A 15,270-nucleotide genomic window follows, 5' to 3' on the forward strand; every position below is an offset into this window, starting at 1 on the left:
AGAGAGAGAGAGAGAGAGAGACAGACAGACATAAAGAGAGATTCAACTCAAGCTGCAGATGGTACCAAGATAAACCCAGCTAAGACATGATTGGTTCTCTTCCCCTAAACAAGGAAGAATTTTTAAGTATATCTGCCATGATATAACAGGTTAACAATATAACATTAACTATTTGCTTCTGGGTTTTAAAAAAGACAGTTTTTGTTTAAGGCCTAGATAAAATTATTGGTTCTTCATGGCTTTTTTCACAGCCTCCTGAAAAGGCAGTATTTTTCCAGTGCTGAAGGAACTCATAATTTAAACTGCCTGGTCCTGTCAAATTCAACTTGACAGAGCCACTGAGAAAATAAAGTCTATATTTCATATGATATTTAGACACACATATTTCAGGCATTACAATGATGAAATGTACACTATTTTATTTAAAATAAAACTAAATCTGAGCACACATACCTATCCAATATCCCATGTCATTAAACACAGGTGATTCTATATAAAATGCACTCAAGTGCTTCAAGCCTTTGTAGGAATTAATGAAAAGGGAGGATCTGAGTGAGCTAAAGTAAACATGAACTGTAACTTAAATAGTTTCACTTGGTATATTTTACAGGCTATTTAAATTGATTGAACTACTTCTCAAAGAGAAATTGCTTTGTGCTCTTATAAGAGGAATCCCATGCAACATATACATATGTAGTAACAAGTTAATAGTCATCCTATCTTATTATCGTGGCATTTAAATTTGTATTCTGATTGTTTTTTTCTGCTGAAAAGTTAAAATTAACATAAGAATTCAAGATGACACCATGGAATAAGTGAAGTGTGTTCTTACTAAAATTAGATCAGAATCTGTTTTATCAATTTTACTGTATGATCAATATTAAGTACACAGAGTAATGTACTAAAACAACACAATGTTTATAATGTTTAGTTCTATTTAACTAAACATTCATCAAATCATTTAGATCAATTTTTTATAATCAACAAAGAACTCAAACCAAAATTAAGTCACAAAGAAAACCAACTGTTCTGCAAATATTTTAACCATGAAGACTTTTTTGGTCAAAAGTGTATTTAAATTAGAAACAAAAATGTTCTTAACACGAATATATTTGATAATCTTTTAGAGTTCAAAATAAGTCATTGATGAAATAAATCATAATAGAAATTAGAAAACATTTGCTGCTGAACAACAAACATGATGTATAACAAAATGTTATTGAACGCTTGCATTAGAAAAGAATTAAAAATTAATAAGCCAAGCATCCATATCAAGATTTTAAGAAAATAAAAAGTATCAAGAATTAAAGAAAATAAAAAGTAGAATAAACTGGCCAAAAGTGATAACAAATAAAGGATCAGAAAGTAATATCCTAAAAAGACAATGCAACAATAGGGAAGATTAAAAAGAAAATCAAGCAAAGAAAATGGTTCATTGGGATTTTTCTTCTAGCCAAGGTAGAGTAATAAACTCACGAAAGTGCAAAAAAGAAAAGGAAGAAGGGGGGAAGGAAGGAGAACAGGAAACAAGGACATAGAAAAAATAAGGATTTGAAAGACACCAGACACAAATGAGATGAGCCTTGCTATCATCACTGCCACAGCGTATTGGCTTGAGAATGTTTCAAGATTGCAGCACAGGGAAGGAGAGCCCAGGTAAAGCCCAGCAGATTGCCTGATGTGAGGGGATGGAGCTGAGATTTTTAAGAAGAACAGGAAACTAGAGTTCACAGGATACAGTACCAAAGAGAAGAGATATATACACAGAAAGCAAGCTCTGGAGACCTGCAGAAGAACCCCTTCCACTATTCAGCACAACACTGATCAACCTATAAGTGAGAGGAAACTCCCTCTGGCCAATGAAGGAAGCACCTACTCATAATTAAAGGTACTAGTGCCTGATGCCCACATAGAGTCGGGAATAGCACCTGTTTGTACCAGCCAGACTGGATGACTCAAGATTCATAGGGCAGGGGGCAGTGCATTCAGAAGGGTCTTGTTTCAATAGTGGGAAATAATTATTTCTAGAAAAACCACTTCTCCAGTCTCTCCTACAAACTACACACAAGATTCTAAAGAATTCACTTTTTTTTTTCCCCAAGGAATTTAACTTCATTCCTGAACAAAGCTCAAGAAGATTTACAGGAATACAAAAATACCCAGCACCCAATAAGGTAAAATGTACTATGTCTTGTACCCAAACAAAGTTTACTTGGCATGTAAAGTAGCAGACAGGCATTGTCTATAATAAGGAGAATAACCAATAAATCAAAACCAACCCAGAATATAGATGTTAGAATTAGCAGAGAAGAGCCTTTAAAAAGTCACTATAATGGCATTCCTTATGTTAAAAAACTTAGAGACATCAAAGCTATAAACACCCAAATCAAACTGAGAGGTAAAATCTGCAATGCCTAAAAGATACAGTGGGTAGAATAAGTAATAGATCAGGCACTGCAAAAGTAAAAATTAATAAAACTTAAGGCATAGTATAGGAACTACCCAATATGAAACACACAGAGGAAAATATGAATTAATAAAATGAAGACTATCAATGAGTTGTGAGAAACAACTTCAAACAACCTGATATATAGGTTGTTTCAAGGTGTAACTCTCAAAGTAGAGAGAAAAAAAAATTGAAGATATACTGGCTAAAAAGTTTCCAAACTGATAAAAACTATACATCCACAGATACAAGCTCAACAAATTCCAAGTTTTCCTCAAGACAAAACACATAATATCCAATTGCTCACACTGATAATAAAGAGAAAAAAATCTCACAAGTAGCCACATTATTGTACATAAGAAAAAAAGTAAATATAACATCAGAATCCTCCTCAAAAATAGTTCAAGTGAGAAGACAGTGGAAGACCATTTTAAAGTGCTCAAAGAAAAAGGAAAAAATCCTGGCTGGGCGTAGTAGCAGAGGTGGGCAGGTCACGAAGTCAGGAAATCGAGACCACGTTGAAACCCCGTCTCTACTAAAAATACAAAAAATTAACCTGGCATGGTGGTGGGCGCCTGTGGTACCAGCTACTCGGGAGGCTGAGGCAGGAGAATGGCATGAACCCGCGAGGCGGAGGTTGCAGTGAGCCGAGATCAGGTCCCTGCACTCCAGCCTGGGTGATAGAGCGAGACTCCGTCTCAAAAAAAAAAAAAAAAAAAAAAATCCTGTTATCCTAGAATTGTATATTCAGTGAGCATATCTTTCAAAAATGAAGACAAAATAAAGACATTTCAGACATCGAAAGCTGAAAGATTTGTTAAATAGCAAAACAGCACTCTAAAAATTGTTAAAGGAAGTTCTTTAGGCAGAAGAAAAATGATACCAAATGGGAATGTGATTCTACGCAAGTTAATGAAAAGCACTAAGAAAGGCAATTATAAGAGTAAAGTTTTTGTTTATTATTTAAATCCCTTTAAAAGATAATTAACTATTTAAACAAAAATAATAATACCATAAGTTGAAATTTGTAAGTTATGGAAAAGTAAAATGTATGCCAACAATAGCATGTCATGGGGAGAATTTGAAGTATACTATTATAAGGTTCCTAAACTATATGTGAATCGGTAGAATATCACACAAAAGTTGATTATAATAAGTTAAATATGCATACTGTGAACTCCAAATCAACTGTCAAGATAACAAAACATAATCAGAGTTAATAAGCTAACAAAAGAAATAAAATACTAAAATATACCCAGTTAATTAAACAGAAGGTGGAAAAAATAGGACAAGGGGAAAAAGACATAAGACAAATACAAACAAAACACGAAAATGATAACTTAAGAGTAATCATACAATAACCTAAAACACAAATTTTGAAAATAAACCAGTTAAAAAGCAGGGAATTCTTAGATTGAACGAAGAGTTAGACCTCACTAGACGTTGCCCACAGAAAATGCACTTCCCTTATAAATGCAATATACTAATAGGTTAAAATAATAGAAAAAGATATGCCATGTGAGCACATACGAAAGTAAATCTGAAGTGGCTATATTATTTCAAATCAATAAATACTAAGAAATTATAAAGAAGATAATTTCGTATTAATAAAAAAGCTAATTCATCAAAAAGGACATAGCACTCCTACACCTTCATACTCCTTGTATCAGAGCTCCAAAATACATGAAACAAAAATTAAAACCCAATACACACAAGAGAAAAGAGCTGAAGCCACAATTAATACTCAGCATTCAGTACCCTGTCTCAATAAATAATAGAACAAGTAGACAGAAAATTCATAGGGATATAGAAGATTTGAATAATAAACGTATTTGACATTCATAGCGTACTACCAAATGAAAGCAGATTATTTTCTGAAAAAAAAAACACAATATTTACCAGGATAGACTATATTCTGGGTGATAAAACAATACTAAGTAGCTCTAAAATGATACAGGTAATAAAGTATGTTCTCTAACAATAGCGAAATTAAAATTAGAAATAAGTAACAGAAAGGTATCTGGAAATATTCTCAAAAATTAAAAAAAAACTTCTAAATAACACGAGTCAAAAAAAAAGAGAAAAATTAGAGAATATTTTAAACTGAATGAAAATGAAAACAACATATCAGAATTTGCAAAATGTTACTAAAACCATACGTAAGGGGAAATTTATAGCACTAAATGCCTACATTAGAAAAGACAAAAGGTCTTGAATTAATGATTACAGGCTGTATTTTAAAAGTAAAAACAGAAAAACTACTAAAGCCAGAAGAAGTAGAAAAGAAAATTTAAAAAAAAAAAAACCCTTTAGGTCACACATAAGTAAAATAGAAAACTGAACTGAAACATAATTTGTTTAAAAATTAGTGAAACCAAAAGTTAATATTAGTTTCAAATAGCCAGTAAGAGGATATTGAACATACCCAACATGAATGATAAATATTAAGCTTATTGATATGTTGTTGATATGCTAATTATCATAACCTGATCACTATACATTATATGTACAGAAGCATCAGTAGGTTTCCATAAATGTTTACAATTCTGGTTAATTTAAAAGAAGAAAATTTTTAAAAAATCAATGAAACCGAAAGTTTAAAATTTGAGATCAAATTGATAAACCTCTAGACAGACCATTCAGGAAAAAAAGAAGACTTCAGTTACCTATATCTGGAATGAGAGATGTGACATCACTGCAGATTTTACAGATATTAAAATAAATATAAGAAAATATACCTAAAATTATGCCATTAAATTTGACAATATAGATGAAATGGTACTTTGAAAACATCAAGCCGCTAAAATTCACTCATGAATAAATTGAATGAATATACACATATGTATTTAAATTTATACATATAAATCACATAAGTGTAAATAAATAAAACATACATATATATATATAATTGGCTTTGTAGCTAAAGGCCTTTCTATGAAGAAAACTCCAGACACAAATGGATTCACTGTTGAATTTCATCAAACACTTCAAGAAGAAGTAGTACTAATTCTAAACAAATTCTTCAGAAAATTAAAGAGAACAGATTACTTCCCAGCTACGTCCTGACCCCATCATTATGCTGACATCAAATGCAAACACGTGACTGTAAGTCTATATCCCTCATGAGCCTAGATGTAGAGTTGAAACAAAATTTAACTGAGCCCAGTAATTTATAACAAGAGTAATATATCATGACCAAGTGGGGTTTACCTCAGGAATGCAAACGTGGATTAAGATTTGAGAATGAGTTAATATAAACTCCATTTTAAAAGTTTAAGGAAAACAATCAATAAGTATAAAAACCATTTGACAAATTCAACATTCATTCCATTTTTTCTGATTTTAAAACTTCAACCAAGAAGAAATGATCAACCTAATAAAGAGCATCTGAAAAATATTTACAATATCTTATCTAACCATAAAATATCTTATCTAACCACATTTTTATAAAATAAATATCCATGAGTCCTTACCAATATAAATGATTGAGTAAATACATAGGAAATAATACATATCCCATGCAGAAAAATTCCAACTAATTTATGTAGATTTCCACCAAAGTGGATTATAACTCCTCACTCCTTCCAAAGTACATGCAATACGGACACGATGGAAGAAAAAAAAGTAATTTTACAGTGGAGAAACCTGACAAGTATGACCTCGAGCTAGATAGTCAAGGTTAATATCAACAGTGATGAGGCATCTTAGTATCTATACTCTTGATGTGATAAAAGTGGCGTTTTCTCTCTCTGATCATCCTCCCTAAAATGATAATCCCCATAGAGTCATTAAGAAAACAACGGACAAATCCCAATTAAAGGACCCTCTACAATATTCCTGATCAAAAACAGGATCAAAACTATTAAGGTCATCAAAACAAACAAACCTGAAAAATTGTCACAAGTAAGAAGAGCCCAAAGAGACATGACTACTAAATGGTTTCCTGAATGCAACTCTAAAACAGGAATTAGGGTAAACCTTTTGCGAAATCTGAAAAGAGTATGAAGTTTAGTTAATAATCTGTCAGTATTAGTTCAATATTCATTTTGTGAAAAACACACCAAAATAATATATTAATAATAGGGGTAATTTTTTGTGTGGTATATGAATACCCTCTGTACTTTCTTCCCAATAATTCTACAAAACTAACACTATTCTAAAACAAAACATTTAAAAATACAAACAAACAACAGCAAAACAAATGACATGAGCAGCAACCTGGGAAGATCTTTAATGGCCAAACATGGAATAATGTCAGAAGCAAAATAAATAACATTATTTTAAGATTTACAACACAAATAATAAAATAAATATCCATGAATGAATATACATACAAATGGCTGAACAAATAAATGGGGAGAAAAACAGAACTCTCTAACAAAAGATTTCTAAATGATACATACATGAATATTCCCCACTCCAGGGCATGGAACTTAAATCCTCTCCCCTTGAGTGTCTTTTGAACTTAATAGTTCACTACCAAAGAAAAGCATGGAAAAGAAATAGTAACTGTAAAAAGAAACTAGCCTAGATCATCTTACCCAGGGGAATAAAATTAACATCACAAGGAATAACTTACACTATTATTATATATCCTTGAATTGATGCAATTCAAAGAATATTTCACTTCTGTAGTATTCTTTCCCCAAACACATAATTCCAGACTAATCATAAGAGCTAAAATTGTGCGACTTTCTACAAAATATCTCATTAGTATTTTTGCTAAATATCTTAAATATTTTGGACTAAATAATTTTAACTCTTCAAAAATGTTAATGTCACATTAATCAAAGAAACACTAAAAAACTATCACAGATGGAAGGCGGCATGGTATTATGAATTAGATTCTGGAAAATGGAAAGTACACCAGTGGCAATCTGTAAAATCTCAATAAATTCTAAAGTTTAATTAATATTGCACCAATGCTAATTTTCTTGATTGTGACAATATTCCATCATTAGAGAAGATGTTCACATCAGGGGAATCTTATTGAAAGGTATATGGGTACAGTTTTATAACCTTTTAAACTTTTCTGCAAAGCTAAGATTATACTAAAACAAAGTTGCCTCCAAGATATGAAAGTATTAGAAAGAAATATAACAATTTGTAACTTTTATGTCAAAAACAAATGAAAGAAAACAAACATCCATATAAATGGTATATCTTGCTCAGAAAATAGGAAACTCAATATTGTTTAGGAGCCAAATCTTCTCAATTTTATCTATAAATTTAGTGCAGTTCCAACCCAAATTCCAACATGTTGTGTTGTGGATATTGACAACAGGAGTCTAAGATTTTAAGAGAAAAAAGACACAAAAGTGAAAACAATTATAAAAAAAAAAAGAAGTTGGAGGGCCCACAATTTTGTAGGTCCAATTTCAAGACGTACCAATCCTGTAGTAAGTAAGGTAATGCTGAAAACAAAGAAATAGGTCAATAAAACAAAATAAACAGCTAAAAATTAGAGTAAAACAAATATAATCAATTGATTTTCAACAAAAGTACAAAGGCATTTCATTGGAGAAAGTATAGTCTCTACAACTAATGATGACGGAAAAAGTGAACATCCATTTACAAAACAATGAACCCTGACATCATACGCCAAAATTAACTCAGTATGTATTATAGCCTGAAGTATAAAACATTATACTAAAAATTCAGATAGAATAAACCAACAAAAATTGTGCATGACCTTGAGTATGATTAGGTATTTGAAATAGGGCTTCAAAAGCATGATTCCTAAAATAACATATTAGTAAGTTAGACTTTACCAAAATTAAAACCTTTTGATCTGTGAGAGAAATTTTAAGAGAAAAAGACAAGCCACCCGGCAATCAGGCAATGATGACCACTTAGCTGCTGCCTCATTCCATTTTCTGCTGGTATAACCGAATACCACAGACTGCTTAATTCATTTAAGGGGTCGGGGGGGGGGGGGGTGGGGAAGAGAGAGAGAGAGAGAGAGAGAGAGAATTGACCTGGCTGGGATGTCCAAGAACATAGTACCGACGTCTGTCAAGAGCCTTTGTGTTGCTTTATAATATGGCAGAAGGGCAAGCAAGCATGTGAGACAGAGAATGGGGTCTGAATCTGTTTTCTCAGGAGCCCACTTATGTGATCACTAAACCACACCTGCAATAAATATCCCACTCCAGTGATAGTAGGTCTGCTCTCAGAAAGCAATCACCTCTGAAAGGCCATACTTCCCAATATTGTAACATTCGTAATTAAATTTCAACTTGAGTCTTGAAGGGAACATTCAAACCTCAGCAACTGTCTTTAATGCTGACACTCTAGAGCCCTGGAAAAGTAAGTCTTGGAATCAGTGTTTGGAGATGCACCAAAATGGGTACTGTTTCCCTGGGATGCAGACACTGCTTCATCTTAGGTACTAGGAAGGCATGACTGCTCTCAGCTACCAAGGTACTGTTTGTCCAGGAGGCAGGGTGACACCCCAGTTCTAGCCTGAAGAGAAAGAGGGATAGGTAAAGCAGCTCCACCTCCACTTGGCCCCACAGGGAAGGGTATAACAGCTGCTCACAGCTAGGCTTGGGATGATTCCATGGTGACTTACCCTCAGAGACGAATGGGAGTCATGGCTGCTCACCCCCAGAGCAACATACCCTCCCAGCCATAGCTCCTGTTCTGAGATGGTGTGTTTCAGTAGCTGTGCAGGCCACAGAGGGTAGGACACAGTGTCAGCTCCTTCTCTGGGGGCATCACAGCTGTGTGGACTCCAGGCAGCCCCTTCATCTGAGCTTAGTGTCTGTGAGGACTGCAGTTCACCCCACTGATGGTATACAAGGTACTCATAGGGTCTGCTGGGATCCCCTTGCTTACCTCTTCTCCATAAGAAGAAGCTCCTCCTGGTTTCTAGCTGTTCCCTGTTGGGCATGGGGTGGCGGAGGTCCATGTTTCCTTACATTCTCTATGTCACCACCCACCACCCTCAGCTTCTGTGCTCACCAGGGTTTCTGCCACTTCCCTAATGCACTCCAGTGCTCTCTGTTATTTTCACCAAAATGTTTTCGTTCATTTGATGTCTGGCTGTCTTCGTGAGGGAGACAAGTGCTGGGGGCTTCCACTCAGCCATCTTCATACTTCATCTCTTTGGTAATAGTGATTCTCCTTTCCCTCCTTTAGGGGATTGCTCCTCATTCACTCTGAATTTCTAACAGGGCTGCCAGTTACAGTACCCTGTCCCTCCTTGTCTGGTTTTTACTAGGCCAGAAAAAGAAAGCACTCTTCCTCCCTTGATAGCAACTTCATGACAGACAAGAATTCTTCCAGGACTTTTCTGAACCAGAGTTGAAAGGACGGCTGTCTTTTTCCCCACATCATGACTGATATGTACATGATATCACTCCTGCTAGTGGCCATGTCTCCCATCATGTGGAGTATTCTAAGAGAAGGAAGCCAAGATGAGATGCAGAGAGAAGAGAGACAGGGAGAAGCGTGGTGATTGTCATAGTTTGGGTTCTCCCAGGGGCACACGCCAAGATAGACATGACAGGGTAACTAGTTAATTTAGAAAGAAATGCCAGGAAGGGAATGTGGCAACGAGACAGGGAAGAACAAGAGGCCAATAAAGCATGAGTTACAAACCAGTTATCACTGTGGATAATGCACAACTAAGAATGCTATTTTTTAAATTTACAGTGCCAAAGTAAATGACTTTTGGACTGACGTGCATGTGCTGACATTTGGAGAGCAGCATCTCCCTGGCCATGAGGGAAAACAAATCTTAAACTTACAAAGGATGTACTCAGAACAAGAGGGCTTAACTACTGGAGTCCCACATTCAACGGCCACAAACTAGGCAAGCAGGGACCATCTATCACTGCAACAGAGAATTTGTGTCCTGGCCCCGAGAACATGACCCACTGAGCTTATGAGTCCTCATACTTCCCTTGGGCAGCACAGGGTGGGCAGGGCCCCATTTCTCCTCTCTAACTCCTTTTATTCTTTTTCATGTGGACCTGTATTCTCTCTCTCTCTCTCTCTCACAAGCTCGCTGTCTCTCTCCCTTTCTTTCATTCTAATAGCTCTCAGTCATTGGGGGTTACGGTGTATCTGGCACTATTTTAAGTGTTTAATATGGATTATTTCAGTTATGTAATCTTTCATGCAGATTAGTAAGCATTCCAAGCTTATCATTCGATACTGCTAATAGTGCCCTCTTACAAAAAAGGAAATTTTTACACAAGAGTATGTTACAGCATCCAGTATATGTTTATGTATTGATTAGTACTCAGAATTTTGAAACTATTTTCTTATGTATCAACAACACTCCTTATCACTTTTTCTCAGCAATTACTCTTTTACATTTTATATATTTTTTCCTTTTTCTCCCAAAAGGCACCCTGTGCTGCCTCTTTTTCTGCTTTTGACATGTCCCATTTTACATGAAGTACATTGTAAAGAGCACTCATTTTAGATTCTGAAGAGGCTCAGGTTTGAAACAGATCTATTTTGCCAACAGGCATTTAAACTAAGGCAAGTGGCTTAAACACTGAGCCTTTTTTCCATCTCTAAGTTGGAGCTGATGCTCTGCAGAATCCACTTCACACATCAAATAAAATCACAAATTTTATTTGTGGAACTTCTCTGTGAACTGGCAATTTCTATGTAGAATAGTTATTTTGGAAGTAGGTGAATGGCATATGTGGAAGTACAGGTGGGTTGGGTGGAAGAAGTAGTATATGGCAGCACTCGGATGGTACCATTCCATTCTTAGGACAGTTCCCAAAACAACTTGTGGAATAAGATGCAGAGTTCACAAGCCAAAAAGGGATTTACAATTGCTGAGGTTTTAAAAGGATCCGCTGAAATGTTTTTAGAAAACTGTTGACTAAGTAGTTTACCAATCCTCGTGTTCAACCTGCACATGTTTCATGCTCTAAAGCATCTCGGCAAATGCTTTAATCACTCACTAATTATAACATCATTGAATGGCTACACTGAGGCAACCATATAATTATGGAGCAAAAAGCTCTGAGCAATTACAAGGCTGAGCATATTGGTTGATTACAATAAATCCCCAGTTCATTGTTGATATTTGTCACCTGCTTAATATTTCTAATCTCTTGATGCATGTGGTAAACCATGTGCAACATGGGAAACAGGGTCTTTGCAGAGAAAGCCCAATTGAAGGGGGTGATAAGAATACATATGCAATTTACTCCTAAATGGGATGATGTACTCACTTTTATTTGTCTAGCCAACACATGGTTTTAGGTAACTTCTCTAGTGGGCCTTGCCTTCCAGGGCCTCCAAGAGGTGAGACAGTCATGTATGCGGACTACACACATGAGTTAGCATTGATAGAGATGGGTATGGAGTGTTATGAAACCCTAGTGAAATTAATGACTGAGTCAAACACTGGAGAAGATCCCAGAAGGTCTCCACAGAGGAAATGTTATTGAGGTCTAGTTTGGAAGGATTAAAATATTGCCAACTATACAATGGAGAATGGGAGTCTCTGAGAACAAAAGATTTTCATGAAGGATATTAGTAAATCAGCAAAAACACATGCAGAAAAATTATCTTTTGTTGCATCCCTTAAAAATAATACTTTACCTTCAATTAAACAGAAGCAACAATAGTAACAGTTACAAATGGAGGATATTTCATATGAGAAAACCACTACAAATGCCTCTTTTAAAATGGGTTGATTCCCTATAGTCTACCTAGTCTTCAAGCAACCTGTGTTTCTAGGACAATCTTACCTAAGACCTTCTCTTGGCAAATTGTGTAATTTTCTTCCTTACAACAACAAAGCAGACTTGAATCAATCCGGAAAAATATGTAAAATGTAATGAGGTAATTGTAGAAAAGTTACTTTGCATTCTCACATTGCCTTTAGGACAGGATTGTTCTTAGTCCCCTGTACTTCCACTCCACTGTAAAGTTTCTGAAAGTGCCTCAGGTATTTCAACCTAATCATTTTCTTAGAGAGTAGTTGTAAATATTTCAAAACATTGGATTGACATTTTCAGTATATGGCATATGGATTTCTCTGTTGTTTTTTTTTTAATATCCTATAGGCCAAAATCAAACATTTTGCTACTATGTAATTAATATTTACCTTTAATACTTGAGTGGCTTGATCATTTCACTGAGAAAACTGAAAATTAGTAACTGAGTATATCACATAAGCACAGAGCTGTGTAAGTAGATTTTTTTGCATAGAAGTGTTTCTCCTCTCAGCAAAAGTATATTGAACATGTGGAAAAAAAAGTGGTAATTTCTTTTGAGATACTGTGACAACAGTTATGTACTGTGCTTTGCACACAGTGACATTTAATAAGTGTGTGTTGACTGATTTTGAAATGTGAGACATTACCTTGACAGAATTTTGTCTGTGCTTGTAAGGGATTCGATTGGGACGAGAAAGGCGAAATACCACCTGAGAACTCTGCACAAAGTCAAAGATGGACTTCAAAAAAAAATTTAAAAAATGATCATTCATTTCATTATACCTTTTCTCTGCATGGCACTGCAGAGTCATCACTTTCTCCTAAACTCTTGCCCAACTCAGTTGCCCCATTGACTAATGAAGAGTCAACGCTCTTGGAAGAGGAAGTAGGGGGAGTATTCAGTTGGAACTTCCAAAATATTTGCTACTTAGATACTGTGAAGAAGTAAACAGTTTCATTAAGTATTATTCTATTGTTTTAGGAAAATATCTTGTGGATGTTTATAAAGAAATATCAATTTCATAAAAATTAGAAGTTAGGATGAAGAGTTTATCATTGTTTTATCACAATCTAGACCTCATTAACACCATCTATGTCAACATTGTGTCTAGTACAGTGTACTGAAGACTTTAGGTGTAAGTTTTCTTCAAACCATTCTTTTTTTATTTGAACTTTGTACATGTAGTGTCCCAATTTTACCAATTTAATTATACTTTTACTATATAGATATTAAATATAATCATATTTATAAAGTATAAAATACATTAAAAAATTTGTAAGCAATGTCCTGCCTATTGAATCATTACCAAATAGCAAAGAATAACACATTCCATACTCATGCTAAAAAAAAACTGAATGTTTACTGTGTTTAGTCAAGATAACCACTAAGAGATTCACTTTCCCATTTATAAAATGAGAATGGAGATATTTATCCAGGTTTGTGGCAACGTGCAAAGGACATAATGGCACAGAAGCAACTTTTTGGATTATAAAGCTGCCTACACAGTCAAGGAATTGTCATCCTTGTGAAAGAGCTTCAGTGAGTACAGCAGAGATATGTGCCACTACTTCATATCTGAGCCCTGCAAAATAGCTAAAACAATGCCCAAATCTTAGGACAGGAGATATGTAAGTCAGAAGTGATAGACCATTTGTCACTTTCCTCATTGTGGTGCAAATTCCAGGCCAGTCCACTTGGCCATGCAGAGTCTCCAGCTAAAGCTACTACATGGTTTTTCCAAAGAGTATTGCACTAAAAACATTATGTGATTTACTCATTGAATCCTTGGGCACAAAGCCATGGAATACTTTTATCTCTTTCCAAGCAGAACTGCCTGGAAAATAAAGGTATTAGGTAAATATAGTAACAAATTGATAATGTAGATTCTAGCTTCTGTATGAGTATGAAGAGTGAGTGTTTAGTGTCTCTGACCCAGGACTGGAATTTTCATTCTTTCATTTTTAAAAATCTGTGTATTATAAAATATTGTCACATTCTTGTTATTATCCCTTAGTGAACAGAATATCCTAGAAAATAGAAAATTTGAAGAAATGTGAAAAGAAAAATATTTTCTGTGTTCAAGAAGGATACTCTTTTGGATCAGGAGGTACCATTGGTCCTAATGATTTAATTTTAAAGATGCTTCTGTGAATATTTGTAGAATTTTTAGAATATAAATTGGGACTAGTATAGATCTGAAGGATCATCCCACATGTATTTGCGTCTTGATCATATGACATTCTATTGCCTGAAACGTGATTTATTATGGAACAAATAAAATTTGGTTTATTATTGAACCTACGGTTATGTCAAGGTGATTCATTCTAATACTGAAATATATTTTTTGGAAAATTTGTTTTTCCTTGAGTCCTTGAACCTATATCCTCCCAATAGGAAGCCCCAGAGACACTGGGATTTTTTAAATTCTGTGTTTAGAGAATTACTACAATGAAAAATGAATATTGATAAAAAATAGATTACCTTTTCCCATTTCAGAAGAGGAAAGCATGAAAATACTAGCAGACTGGCTGTGGGAAGAAACTGGTATCAAAAAATAGGACATTGGCTTTGCTTAATGCAGGGGTCTCTCTTGGCTGTGCTTAAGGAAGTCATATCTGATCACCTGATGTCAAAGCATCTTAACAAAGGGAACATGCAGTCCCCCTTCCTTAAAATATTCAAGAAGACTATACTATTTATACCCTGTCCTTGTGAGCTTGAATGTTGGATCTGAAGTTCCTGGGTGATTTCTACTTTGTGTGAGGTGTTTTGACAGGAGTACTACTTAAGTCATAACAGATGACTCCAACCACCCTGGCCTTTGCTTTCAAAACCAAATTCAAGTTGTCAATTGGTTTGCATGCATAAATTCACAGGCTTACATTCAGCCACAGGGAATAATATAATACCAAGTTCAAAACATAATAACTGAGGCTTGAAGGAATATGGATTCAGATATGCACACATATCCCTTCAATAGAATGCCAGAAATCATGACAGAGTTCAGTGTTAATGCGATATTTGCCAAAAATGTAACATCATGTAAAAAGTAATTCTCCAGGGACTTTCTATTTACAAATTATGGCTCAAATTATTATCCAACATGACTGGTGAAAGTCCTATAC

Source organism: Chlorocebus sabaeus, chromosome 26 (genome assembly GCF_047675955.1).
Source record: "Chlorocebus sabaeus isolate Y175 chromosome 26, mChlSab1.0.hap1, whole genome shotgun sequence".
Taxonomy (NCBI): Eukaryota; Metazoa; Chordata; class Mammalia; order Primates; family Cercopithecidae; genus Chlorocebus; species Chlorocebus sabaeus.